The sequence below is a fragment of the Hemibagrus wyckioides genome, linkage group LG01, assembly GCF_019097595.1.
Source record: "Hemibagrus wyckioides isolate EC202008001 linkage group LG01, SWU_Hwy_1.0, whole genome shotgun sequence".
Classification (NCBI taxonomy): Eukaryota; Metazoa; Chordata; class Actinopteri; order Siluriformes; family Bagridae; genus Hemibagrus; species Hemibagrus wyckioides.
The window spans coordinates 1748287-1761487 of NC_080710.1; the positions used below are offsets into that span (position 1 = coordinate 1748287).

The window sequence follows — 13201 nt, forward strand, 5'->3', positions numbered from 1 at the left end:
ACTTCCCACTGACCATCCCACTGTGGGAGGGCTGCATGATGTAACTTGTTTTTGGCCAAATAAAATAACAGTCACAAGCACATTCGTTTTCACTTCGTAACTGCAGTGGAGAATTCCTGTAAATCATCTGACACCTCCCACTGTGGGGCTGCATGATGTAACTTGTTTTTGTCCAAATAAAAGTACGGTTATTACAAAAGAGTATTGGTGATGTGTTAGACCTCTGTCTAAAACCTGGTGCATTATAACGGAAAAGGAGCTTTTCAGTTTTTAAAACAGGTAAAATTTTATTTTTATTTTTAATCTGAAATTGCTTTATACTATGAATAATTTATTTTAGTCTGACGAAACAACCTTTCTTTTTCCATAATTAGATTTAAGCAATACCAGCTGTGTGCTGCTGTTGTCTAGAAACACCATGGCAGAGTACCAGTATTCTTCTTTTCAGTAAGGTTTCCTTTTAATTATTCCTCAACACACGCAAAAACTTAGAAGTGTTGCTAGAGGCAGAATTATGAATGGTTTTTGGTACCAATAATGTACAGAACTGTCACAGATCAGAATAAATAAAGTTCATTAGCTACATTGGATTGAGTAGTGCTGGAGACACTACTACAGGTAAGTGTTTCTATAAAGCTGTGAGTAAAGTATTAGAGTGTAAGTTTTGTTTTAATAGCAATAGTTTTATAGCAAATGTGCATACAGAAGTACCTCGCAAACATGGTCAATAAAAATGAGTGCAAGGTCCCATGAACTAGAGCATTCTCCTACTGCAGACATGTACACCCACAACAACAACATTACACACAATTCTGTCATTATTTAAAGAATATTTAACAACATATAACATTAATAACAATTAGTGAGCAATGAATCTGCTGTCAGCTGAGATGTTTGTTTATAGCTTAGAGTTCCATGTAGACAGGCTTGTAGATAGACCAGCACCAACATTTATATGGTTTTATTTCTTTAGTCATAATTAATTGAATATTTTTATTTGTCTTAATTTATGGGTTTGTGTTGGCTCAGGTTTTTTATATTCTTTGCTAATGCCCATAAATGGTTTTCACTGAATCTTCTCAGTGGTAATGGTTAGTCCCTATTTTAGTGAACTAGTATGAGGATTTTGAGGTTTTGAATAAAGACTTTAGTTCTGTAAGCTGTTTTAGTTCTGGATAAGAGCATATGCTAAATGCTTCAAACATAATAAAAATAAACAATTTAAAATTGACAATATATTAAATTAGAATTATAGAACTTAAAGTACATTATATGATTTGAAGTCAATCCAGTTGCAGAAATATTATGCACTTTAAAAATGATGCAAATATTATGCATTAAGGAGCAGGCTAGTAGTGGCATTGGGAGTAAAGCTATCTGTGTATACAACAAAGAGGAGGCTAAAGTCGGTGTTCCTCAGCACAGAGCTTGTGAGTCCTCTCCTGAGCTCTGTTTTGTTGGTCCACTGCACTTGGTCAGATTGGCCTTTTTGTAAGGTCTGAGAGAAAAGAAAGTTTTGTTGTCAGTAGTAGCCCACCAACCACAAGAAGGCATGTACCTGTTTCTTGCTGGTGGGCTGGGGATATTCTCTGAATTTTCTCTCCTGCTGTATCACAGGTACTGTGCCTTGGTCAGCCCCGGTGGCATTTCCACAGGCTGGCCATTAGGCCTGCTTTCCAGAGGGCTCCCAAGACCTCCCTAGGTAGTACAAATAATCAGGCCAGGTGAAGGAATGGAGTCAAATATCATCTAAATAGGTCAAGTAATACTGGCAGTGGTGCCTTAACACAATGTCCATGAGGTGCTAGAATGTCACAGGAGCTCCATGAAGACCAAAGGGGAGAACATTGTATTGCACCTTGGCCACTGGCTGTGCTGATGCTGGTCTGTGGTTTGGCTTCTGGAGCTAGAGAGACCTGCCAATACCCTTTGTGAGGTTGAGCATGGTAAGGTTGGCCCTCTCCAGTCTCTTCACAAGATCCTTGATCTGGAAGTCTTTACACAATTTAATTCAATTAAATATTTTTGTTTAGCACTTTTAACAATGGACAATATCCCAAAGCAGCTATATATATATACACTATATTGCCAAAAGTATTCGCTCACCTGCCTTGACTCTCATATGAACTTAAGTGACATCCCATTCCTAATCCATAGGGTTCAATATGACGTCGGTCCACCCTTTGCAGCTATAACAGCTTCAACTCTTCTGGGAAGGCTGTCCACAAGGTTTAGGAGTGTGTTTATGGGAATTTTTGACCATTCTTCCAGAAGCGCATTTGTGAGGTCACACACTGATGTTGGACGAGAAGGCCTGGCTCTCAGTCTCCACTCTAATTCATCCCAAAGGTGTTCTATCGGGTTGAGGTCAGGACTCTGTGCAGGCCAGTCAAGTTCCTCCACACCAGACTCTGTCATCCATGTCTTTATGGACCTTGCTTTGGTCACTGGTGCACAGTCATGTTGGAAGAGGAAGGGGCCAGCTCCAAACTGTTCCCACAAAGTTGGGAACATGGAATTGTCCAAAATGTCTTGGTATGCTGAAGCATTCAGAGTTCCTTTCACTGGAACTAAGGGGCCAAGCCCAGCTCCTGAAAAACAACCCCACACCATAATCCCGTCTCCTCCAAACTTTACACTTGGCACAATGCAGCCAGACAAATACCGTTCTCCTGGCACCCGCCCAATCCAGACTCGCCCATCAGATTGCCAGATGGAGAAGCGCGATTCGTCACTCCAGAGAACGCTGCCTCCACTGCTCTAGAGTCCAGTGGCGGCGCAGCTTACACCACTGCATCCGACGCTTTGCATTGCACTTGGTGATGTATGGCTTGGATGCAGCTGCTCGGCCATGGAAACCCATTCCATGAAGCTCTCTGCGCACTGTTCTTGAGCTAATCTGAAGGCCACATGAAGTTTGGAGGTCTGTAGCGATTGACTCTGCAGAAAGTTGGCGACCTCTTCGCACTATGCTCCTCAGCATCCGCTGACCCCGCTCCGTCAGTTTACGTGGCCTACCACTTCGTGGCTGAGTTGCTGTCGCTCCCAAACACTTCCACGTTCTTATAATACAGCTGACAGTTGACTGTGGAATATTTAGGAGCGAGGAAATTTCACGACTGGATTTGTTGCACAGGTGGCATCCTATCACAGTTCCACGCTGGAATTCACTGAGCTCCTGAGAGCGACTCCATTCTTTCACAAATGTTTGTAAAAACAGTCTGCATGCCTAGGTGCTTGATTTTATACACCTGTGGCCATGGAAGTGATTGGAACACCTGATTCTGATTATTTGGATGGGTGAGCGAATACTTTTGGCAATATAGTGTATATATATATATATAGTTTAAATTAAAGTATTTTATCCCTATTTATAAAACTCCCTGTGATGATGTGAGGAAGAAACTTTGAAAGGAACCAGGCTCAGAAAGAAACCCATCCTCATTTGGGTGACACTGGACACTACATAATGTAAATGTAACTAAATAATGTCCTTTCTACAACAGCAACCAAGGGCTTATGGGGAACTATTAGGTCAGTATAGTATCTGAGTTCATTATAGACACTAATTCTTTGCTGTTACATGTTGACTGGATGCAACGGCAGATCTGTGACGGTGTGAAAGTCCCCAAGTGGCTCTGGCCATGGCTGTCTCCTGGTCACAGGCTGTCCACACAGATCCATTAACAGCATCAGTTAGCACCACCAAGCGATTTAGACTCTGACCAGGGTAGAGCCAGTGGTCACACTGGCAACTCAGAACACTGGTAGCTCAGGAGTGTTAGCTTTGATCGGAGTAGGCATGGTGAAATATGAAACCGAAAGACCATCCACAGTTACTCTGTAATCAGAAAGCTTACTTCTAGCTGCATCTTGTCCTAGAACAAGCACCTCTGTCTTGTCAGAGTTAAGCAGGAGGAAGTTAGTAAGCATCCAATTTCTAATGTCCATTACACATTCTTCAATCTTAATAAGCTTCACACTTAATAAGTTTCTCTCATCTGACTTAGCTGAATCATATAGCTGTGTGTTGTTGGCATAACAGTGGAAGCTAATACCTTGTTTACTTAAAAATTACACCAAGGGGTAGCATATATAAGGAGAAAATCAGTTGGCCTAAGACAGAACATTGTGGAACACCGAACATAACCTTGGTATGCATGGAGAAGTCACCATCTAGATCTACAAACTGATAACAGGCAGTCAAATAAGACCTGAGCCAGGAGAGGGCTGTTCCTTTAACATGAACAACATGTTCTAGTCTATCAAGTAGAACAGTGTGGTCAGTGGTGTCAAAAGCTGCACTAAGATTGAGTAACACCAGTAAGGAGTCACAACCCTGATCAGAAGCCAGTAACAGGCCATTTACCATTTTAACCAGTGCTGTCTCTGTGCTTTGATGAGGCCTGAATCCTGACTGATACATTTCATAAATGTTATTTCTATGCAGGTCTGAACGTAACTGCTGTGCTACAGCCTTTTCTAGGATCTTGGAGATAAAGGGCAGGTTTGATATCGGTCTATAGTTAGACGGCTGACAGGGTCAAGTCCGGTTTTTAATCAAGGGTTTGATAACTGCTAGTTTAAAAGATTTAGGCACATAGCCAGAGCTTAGAGAAGAATTAATTACTTTTAGAAGGGGTTCAGTAACTACTGGTAATATCTGTTTAAGGAAAGACGTGGGTAAAGGATCTAGGATGCAGGTTGAAAGTTTTGAAGAAGAAATTAGTGAAATTAGATCAGGCTCTTGAAGTGGAGTGAAGCACTCTAAGCTCTGATCAGAAATCAGAGATCAGAGATCAGCTATATTATCTACAGGATTATCTATCAAATAATTTGGCTTTAAATTAATAGTCTAAATTTTTTGCCTGATATTATCAATTGTTTCACTGAAAAAATTCATGAAGTCATTGCTGCTAAATGTAGATGGTGTGCACTTTTCTACACTGGTTTTACTCCTAGTTAGTTTTGCTACAGTGCTAAATAAAAATTTAGGATTGTTTTTATTATCTTCGATTAGGGCAGAGAGATACGCTGATCTAGCAGCACTAAGAGAATTTTTGTATCTCAGAAGGCTTTCCTTCCATGCTAACTGAAATACTGCTAATTTAGTTTGACGCCATTTATGTTCTAGTTTCCTAGCTGATTGTTTTAAAGCTTGTGTGTGGTCGTTGTACCAGGGTGCTAGTTTCTTCTCTTTAATTATTTCCTTTAAAGTGGAGCTACAGTGTCTAGGGTGTTGTGTCTCACCTTTTGAAGATGAGGTGGTGTCCCATCCACTGTGAGCTATGCAGACCCTCTGTACTTTCGTTGTCATCAATCTTCAGTGGTTGTGGCAGTTTGGGAAGTAGGGAATCCCACTTCAGAATCCCACTTCAATCCCACTTCCCCTCTTCAGAGGGGTACAGGCAACTTTGGGATCAGCTCAAAAACAGGGGCCATCCCACCAATTTGCAAACCAGATGGCAGTTGTGTGAGGAGCATTTCTGGTTTCTTTTGGGCAGCGGGTGAGCTCTTCTATCACATAGTACAGAGTTTTTGCACAATTTATGAAATCTAAATTGATTAATGAGGCCCAATGCTCATATTTTACTCCTGCTCTGGGTTTGTAAATTTTTTTTGGGGTTTGTAAATTTTTACAAGTTATTTTAAAATGTAAGGTAGCTCATAGTACAGATAGTGCAACTTTCAAAAGGAAAGTAATGGCATAAACCAAGGCAGCTAAGACTAAATTAGTTTAATAATAAATTACTATTCATTGCTTAGCAAACATTTGATGTAGCTGATATAATGCTTATCGAATTTTTGCCAGTGTGTCTTGTGAGTCATGAATACCCAGATGTATGATGCAGAGGCTGCATGTGCTGAGATTGCATTTGCCTATAAAGTACACTTTAAAACATAATGTTAAAAGTGGCTTAAGTTCATAAAGCCACACCATGATTGCACTAAACATTTGCTGAAGTTAAGTCAGCCTTTGAGGTCATGGGTAAAGAGTGTGTTCACATATACATGCACAACCTCACATTGTCTGGATAATAATATTTTATGCACTGGGGAAATATTTCAGGCAGACATAAAATGTATATGTATGGTGGTTATAACATGGAAAACTCCAGGCAGGTAGGCTTTAAGTCAGGCAAGCAGTGGTTTATTGAACACACAGAGGAATGAGAAAATGGCTGTACAAACTAACATAATCAATAGTGATGTATACACTAACGAAAAACACTCTAATGCTAAATATGTTGCTGACCACTAACAGGAATCTACACTTCAGTGAAACCTGCTAAATGCATAGACTATATACAAACAACAACTATAATGTAATGGAAGGCTAAACAGTCTCAAGACATTGACTGTTAATGACAGCACAGTGAAAAACTGAATACTGGAAGAGCAAGAGTGCATGGTAGATGCATTGAAGGAGGATGTCAGAGGTATATGGTAAGGGCCCTTATGAGCTGGGAATTGAGTAATTAAAGTATTCATTTGGGGTATGTGGTAATGGGCTTGCTTAAGACCCAAAGTCATCCTAGGAAATGACTTCCTGGGTGGTTTGTTGCTTGATCTAGGGTCACCTGCTGTAGCACTTCTTCTGGTCAATCTCCCAGAGGATTAAAGCATCCAAGGAGGTGGGCTCAAAAATGGGTTGGAATGACAGGTCTTTGGTTTGTAGGTCATGTGTTCTGGACAAAGCATCTGCTTTACTGTTCTTAATTCCAGGTCTGTTGGATATTGAGAAATTGAATGTGGTGAATAAGGGAGCCCACCTAGTAAGAAGTGTTGGGCCCTCCTGACATATTACAGGTTCAGATGATCTGTGTACGCAAGAAAGGGATGGAGGACAACTTTGAGTCAGTGCCTCGACTTTGGCCAGATTATGACTAAATGTCCCTGCTTCCTACATAACTCCTCTTGGCATGGCAGAACTACTTTTTTTACTTTTCTTTGAGAAATGAAGGCAATAGGATGCAACTTTGACTCCTTGCAGCTTGAACATAATGTTTCTTGTTCAAAAATGGATAAACTAACAAATAGCTGTCCACAGGAATAAAGAAAATCATTTGCAATCTGAGAAAAGAGGCACAATTGATCAGAGTCATTTACATGCATTGGTCATAGCCAATACAACCAGTTGGTATGTTCTGAAGAAGAAATAAAACACTGGTGTTCTAACAACCAGACATGGAGCAGGTTGGCCATAGCAGCAGAAAACAGAAGCATTATGACAGCTGTTTAGAAAGGACCAAAAACAACAGTCATCTTCAACACCCTCCACAGGGCAGGGTAAAGGTATCACAATCCACTGTTTCAAGAAGACTTTGAGAACAGAACTACCATACCACAAGAGGTAAAGCACTCATCAGCAGTAAGAATCAGAAGACCAGACCAGAACATATGGACAATGGAAGGATCTACTCAAGGTCTGAAACATATGAGCTCACCTGTCAAGCATAGTTGTGGTAGTGTCATGGCTTGGACTTGCATGGCTGTTTCTGGACTGCACTCACTTTTCACATCTTTAGTGATGATGGAGCTCATGGTGTCAGCAGCAGAATGAATTCAGAAATTCATAGATACATTCCATTTAACAATTTACAGAGAAATGCATCACATCTAATTGGGAGGAATTTCACCATGCAGTAAGATAATAATCTAAAATGCAATTGCAACTCAACAAAGGATATCATCAGGGATTAAAAGTGAAAGGTTTTAGACTGGCCAAGTTAATCATCAGACCTTAACCCCACTGAGTATTATCGAAATTTTAAAGAGAGGACTGAAGGATGAAACACCCTGAAACAAACAATGACTCAAAGAAGGTGCTCTACAAACCTGGAAGAGCTTCACAAAAAAATGCGACAATTGTGGGTGAACAGCATTAATGCAGTTATTGCAAGCAAGGGATATGCATTCAAATTTGAAGTCAATCACATTTATTTTTAAACACCCAAGGGTTGACCAAACTGCTGTACAGAGGTGAACATAACAAATAAGGAAACAGTAAGAAAAAGGAGTCTGGATTAAAAACTGAAAAATATGATGTGATTCTAATGAATAGTCCCAGGTTAATGCAGAGCTTCAGGCCAGCTATATGGCAAAAGTGTGCCTCTAAACTTTAATCTGGACCTGTGTTAAATCATTTTTTAAACGTTGTATCTGTATCTATATTCTATCATATTCATCTCAAACATAAATCTCTTGCAAGCATATAAAAATAAAAGAAACTGTCTACTTATTTAAAAGTAGAGCTGAAATATAGAAACCCCATTATGGAGTCAGGACAACTCTGCAATAGACATTCCTGTATTTCACTGCTGACTTCTTGAGCACATTTGAGGCATATGGAGATATTAATCTGCTACAGTGAGAGGTTGAATATGTTGTTAAATATGTCTGATAATTGGCTGATTGTTATGCTGTAGTAGATCTTGACTTTACCCTATGGTGGTGTGTATGCACCCATAACAATTCTAAGTAAGGAATGTTTTTCAATTATGGCCCACTAGCTTAATAGCATCATCAGGTATATTTCAATTTAGCCAGGTGTCTTCTTTCATAATAGAGTTTACATGTTTTGAGAGTTTACATGTTTTGTACAAAATCCTGAATTTTGTACAGTTTTCTGGTACAGTTGAATTTAAAGTAGTTCACAACAGTATTGGGTTTAGATCAGTCAAATTACAGACACATTACTTGGTTAACTCTATAACACTCAAAAAGCTAACTTTACTAACATTACTATTTACTATTCAAATTCACTTTAAACAGAATCAATAGCTATTCAATCCTGTTACTGTAAAAGTTAATTAACGTAGCTTTTATTAGCAAAAATACAAGTTCAAGACAAGCTTCCATGGAAGCTTTTGAGCATAGAGTTTATGTTGCTCTCACATTTCATGTCCTGGGAAGTGGTAGAACCCAGAAACTTGAAGGTCTCTACATATTACACTTGGCTGTTGGATACTGATATACACCACTTCCTGCCGATATGCAGACTCATTGGCTCAGTCCAAGGAGATAGTGTCATCTGCAAACTTCAGAAGTTTAACATCTGGGTCCTCAGTCATTAGTATAAAGAGAAAATAGCAGTGGTATAATTTATAATTAATATAATTATGTAACACAGAAACAATAGACGGTTTTTAATGTAAAAATCACTCTAATAATAAAATATTCATATGAATCGGTTAATTTCTTCTTTATATAATTTATTATTTTAGATAGTCTTTCCAAAACTCAAGCTGACCACACAGTGTCCCTAATTGTCAAAATCACATAATAGTCACTGGAATTATTAACATACAGTATATGTAATAAGCCAACATATTTAGATTTATATTAATAGGATATGTGATAGGAGGTTGTGTTGCATGAATTGCATCTTGTGTAAGTGCTCATTTCCTGCAAAGCCAGAGCTCTGGCATGCAACATTTTCTCTGTACATTCAGTTCATTGCTTCACACTTGCTATCTTTGTGTGCACAGTTGAACACACCTTGTGCTCATTTTTAATGACCACACTTTTTCATACTGCTCTGCATGCTCTTAACAACCATTCTAATACTCTATAATAAACATATGACTCATACACCATAAAGATGTTTTATCATGCTAAAATAACAACATTGGTATCGGAGAAAGTTTCTGACACACACACACAGAGTAGTTGTACAAAGTAATTTGATTTCTTGAGTTGTGACATTGGTGGAAACAGGAGAGTAAAATCTCCACTGAAGTCAACACTAACATGTTACTGGCTTTGACAAGCAAAAATGTCTATATGGTTTATTTATTTATTTATTTTTTGTAAAACTAAAGGTGTACATGTTGAAACTGTAGCTGTAGAAATGGCTGTGTAGAGAGGAAGACAGACCAGGTCTCAGGAAATGCTGTGCCATCTCGTTCTCAGCAGAATACCTTACTGATTTCCTGTGAATTAGGTGACAGTCGAGGTGCTGAGATACACACAGGCAGCTTTCTACTCAGTCGAATTTTTACTGTGTTGTAGCTGAACAGGAGGAAAAGTATACAGCTACATTAGAAGGTAGGTGATAAAACTGGATTTCCATTTAAATGAAGGTGATGATGCTTCACAGTGTTATTCAGGCTTTGACATGCTGTTAAAATGTAATGATGCTGCAGTTATGCTTTAAAGTTGCTGTTCAGTTGTTGTCATTATAGATATGTTAATTTATACGAATATTTAAGTAGAAATATATTAGGACTCAAGACCAAAGTGAGCACAGTGAAGTTGGTGAATAACTGCAGCTGGTCTTAATTATTCAATCACAATCTGACTTCTGATTTTCTTTCTGTTTCTGTATAAAGACATGAAATTAATCATAATGAACAGTTCTGAAAATTGGAATATTAATTATAAGTTGAACACATTCTCCTCATATTCTCTCGTTCTCTCGATCTTCATTCCTGTATTTGATCAAATCAGTGTGTTGCAATAGCAAACTACAGGGAATACACATTATTTTATTATTTCTAAGTGAAAGTATTTTTTTAACTTTTCTCACATTTAGACACTCGACAAAGAGTCATGGAAGACGGTCAACATTTCACTCATGGGTAAGGATTCATTTTTCTGTAATATCTACATTATAGCTTCAGTCTTTATCACAAATGGCAGGCAATCAAACACTTTTATATCTATATCTAATATTTTTATCTATTATAATTCTCTGTACATGGATCTAATTTCTTAGGAGCTCCTCAAAGAAGGAACAACAACATAAATATATGAAAAACAAAATGGAAATAAAAGGATTCCTCACAAGATATATTCTAAAAACCTGGACTCTACTTGACAGTGAAAGTCTGGAAGAGAATGGCATTTGGTGAAATAGATGAGAGCAAACCTCATAAAACCATGATAATGGTTGGCGAAACAGGAGTGGGGAAGACGACTCTCATCAACTCCATGGTCAACTACATGCTTGGTGTTGAGAGTAAAGACAGAATTTGGTTTGAGGTCATAGAGACAAAGAAAACCAATCTCAATCTCAAACCTCTACAGTAACGGTGTATGATTTATTTACTGAACACTGCCCATTTTCTCTGACCATCATTGACACACCTGGATTTGGAAAACAGAAGGTACAGATGAGGATTTAAAAGTTGCTGAAAGTTTGCTTGAGTTACTGAGATCCGTGAAAGGGTTGATAAAGTTGATGCCGTGTGTCTGGTGATGTCATCCAGCACGGTTCGACTCAATACAAGACAGAACTATGTTTTCAATGCTGTTCTTTCCTTATTCAGCAATGATGTGAAGAAAACTTTGTTGTGTTCATCACACATGCACCAACAAAGCCTACAAATTCTATCAAAGCCATCAAAGAAGCCAAAATCCCATGCGCCAGACTGATGATGAGGAGCCTGTGTATTTCAGGTTCGACAACAGTCACTGTGAAAACATTTTTGTGAATTTCGATTGTGAAGAGGAAACTGATCAACTGATTCAAGGTTTTCATGCAGCATGGGATCTGTTCAACACAAGCATGGATGACTTTTTGACTTTTCTAAAGGGGAACAAACCTGTAAGTTTGAAGAATACTAAAAGTGTGCTGATACACCGCAAGCAGCTAGTCAAACACATCACCAGTTTAAGGAAACAAATCAATGCAATGCAGCTTGAACATGAATTTGAAGAGTCCTACAGAGAAAAGGTACCAATTGACCCGCCAACAGGTTTGAGCAAAGAGGCTACTTGTTGCAGTGTGTGTGAGGTGAACTGTCATTATCCAGGATGCTGGTGGGTCAGAGATCTTTCATGGTGTACTGTCATGACTAAGAATTATTGCACAGTGTGTCCAGGAAAGTGCCACTACACTGACCATGTTAAAGAGGAAAAATCTATGAGACGAAGACCAGGGAGGTCAAGAAGACTTTGAAAGATCTGAAAAAGAACTATAAGAAAGAGTCTGATGAGAATAAGAGCTGGATACGCCAATTAGAGGAAGCAATCTCCAAACAAGAAAAAGAAATAACCAGACTGGTGGTAGAATGTGATAAGTGTATTCATGTCCTCCAGGAGATCGCTTTAAAGACTGATGGTCTGTCTGAACTTCAGGATCTGGACCTCCTGTGTAAGGAAGCAAAGGAAACTCAATGTAAAGAAGAAATAGTACAGAAACTTGAAGAATTGAAGAAAAAGGCAGAGGGGAAGTCCGACAAGACTAGACTGTAGATGTATGCAGGAAATGGCTAGATCATTACTTTACATAATAACAGTCCACTGATCATTTCATCAGTACTGTGTAGTGTGCTCTACAAATCACTCTATGATGAGGTGTTTATTTTCTTATTAGTTATTTAGTCATATGATGAAAGAGGAAGCCTCTACCAGATTAATGTATCTATGAATCCTCTGATTTTCTTTGTCTTCATATCATTAATTGTGCTTCTTTGGCCTCTGCATCCCTGTATGTGGCTTGATTCTAGCATTAGATGATAAAAATATCCTTAAAATGATTTTCTCAATGTTTTCTTTATTAATACTATTGAAATAAAATCTAATTACAAAAGGCAATGGGGGCTGATATATACAAAAAATATCTGTGCTATAATGTTGATCTGACAAAGAAAATGTTTCTGTTCTTGGAACACTGGGATTAATCACCAAACCCCAGCATCTACACAGTGATGGAGCCCAAAGTAGAAACATAGCTGTTTTTTAGTTCAAAGTATGTAGACAAACGTAAACTGGCCATTTAGCTTTGTAAGCTACCTGACTGATGTTAGTGACCTCTCATCATTTTGCCTGTTTTCATTCAGCCAGAACTTATTGCAAATATTTTACAGAAAGAATCAGAGACAATCTTAGATATCTTAGATATTTACTCTGTATGAAAGTATGAAAGATGTTCTGCAGATTCTTATTATTACTGTACAAGTACAAGTCTTTAACTCTTCTGCAGGGATTTACACTCTATATTGTGTGTGTGTGTTGATCTTATTTCTTTACTTGAAGGAGTAAAGGCTTTAAAATATCAGTGTTTTATCGCTTTATATCGCTTTATTTCTCATTGCACTGTGTGTACATTTATTCACACAGCTGTTAATATGTTTTGATATTTGCTATTAACATTGTTAATAGTTCAGGACTATTAATTTAGATGACAATTATTAATATAAAAACAATATAGTTAAATAACTGTTTATTATTAAGCATAATTCCTCAAATATTT

At 38.2% G+C, this 13201-nt stretch overlaps 1 long non-coding RNA gene across 1 annotated transcript; it reads left to right on the forward strand.

The window, feature by feature from the left end:
• The first annotated feature begins 202 nt into the window (after positions 1 to 202).
• Positions 203 to 11058, forward strand: LOC131347922 (uncharacterized). The gene is made up of 5 exons (XR_009203864.1): positions 203 to 279; positions 375 to 447; positions 9947 to 10050; positions 10538 to 10583; positions 10721 to 11058. It is a non-coding gene; the product is annotated as an uncharacterized LOC131347922 (long non-coding RNA).
• Positions 11059 to 13201: the final 2143 nt, after the last annotated feature.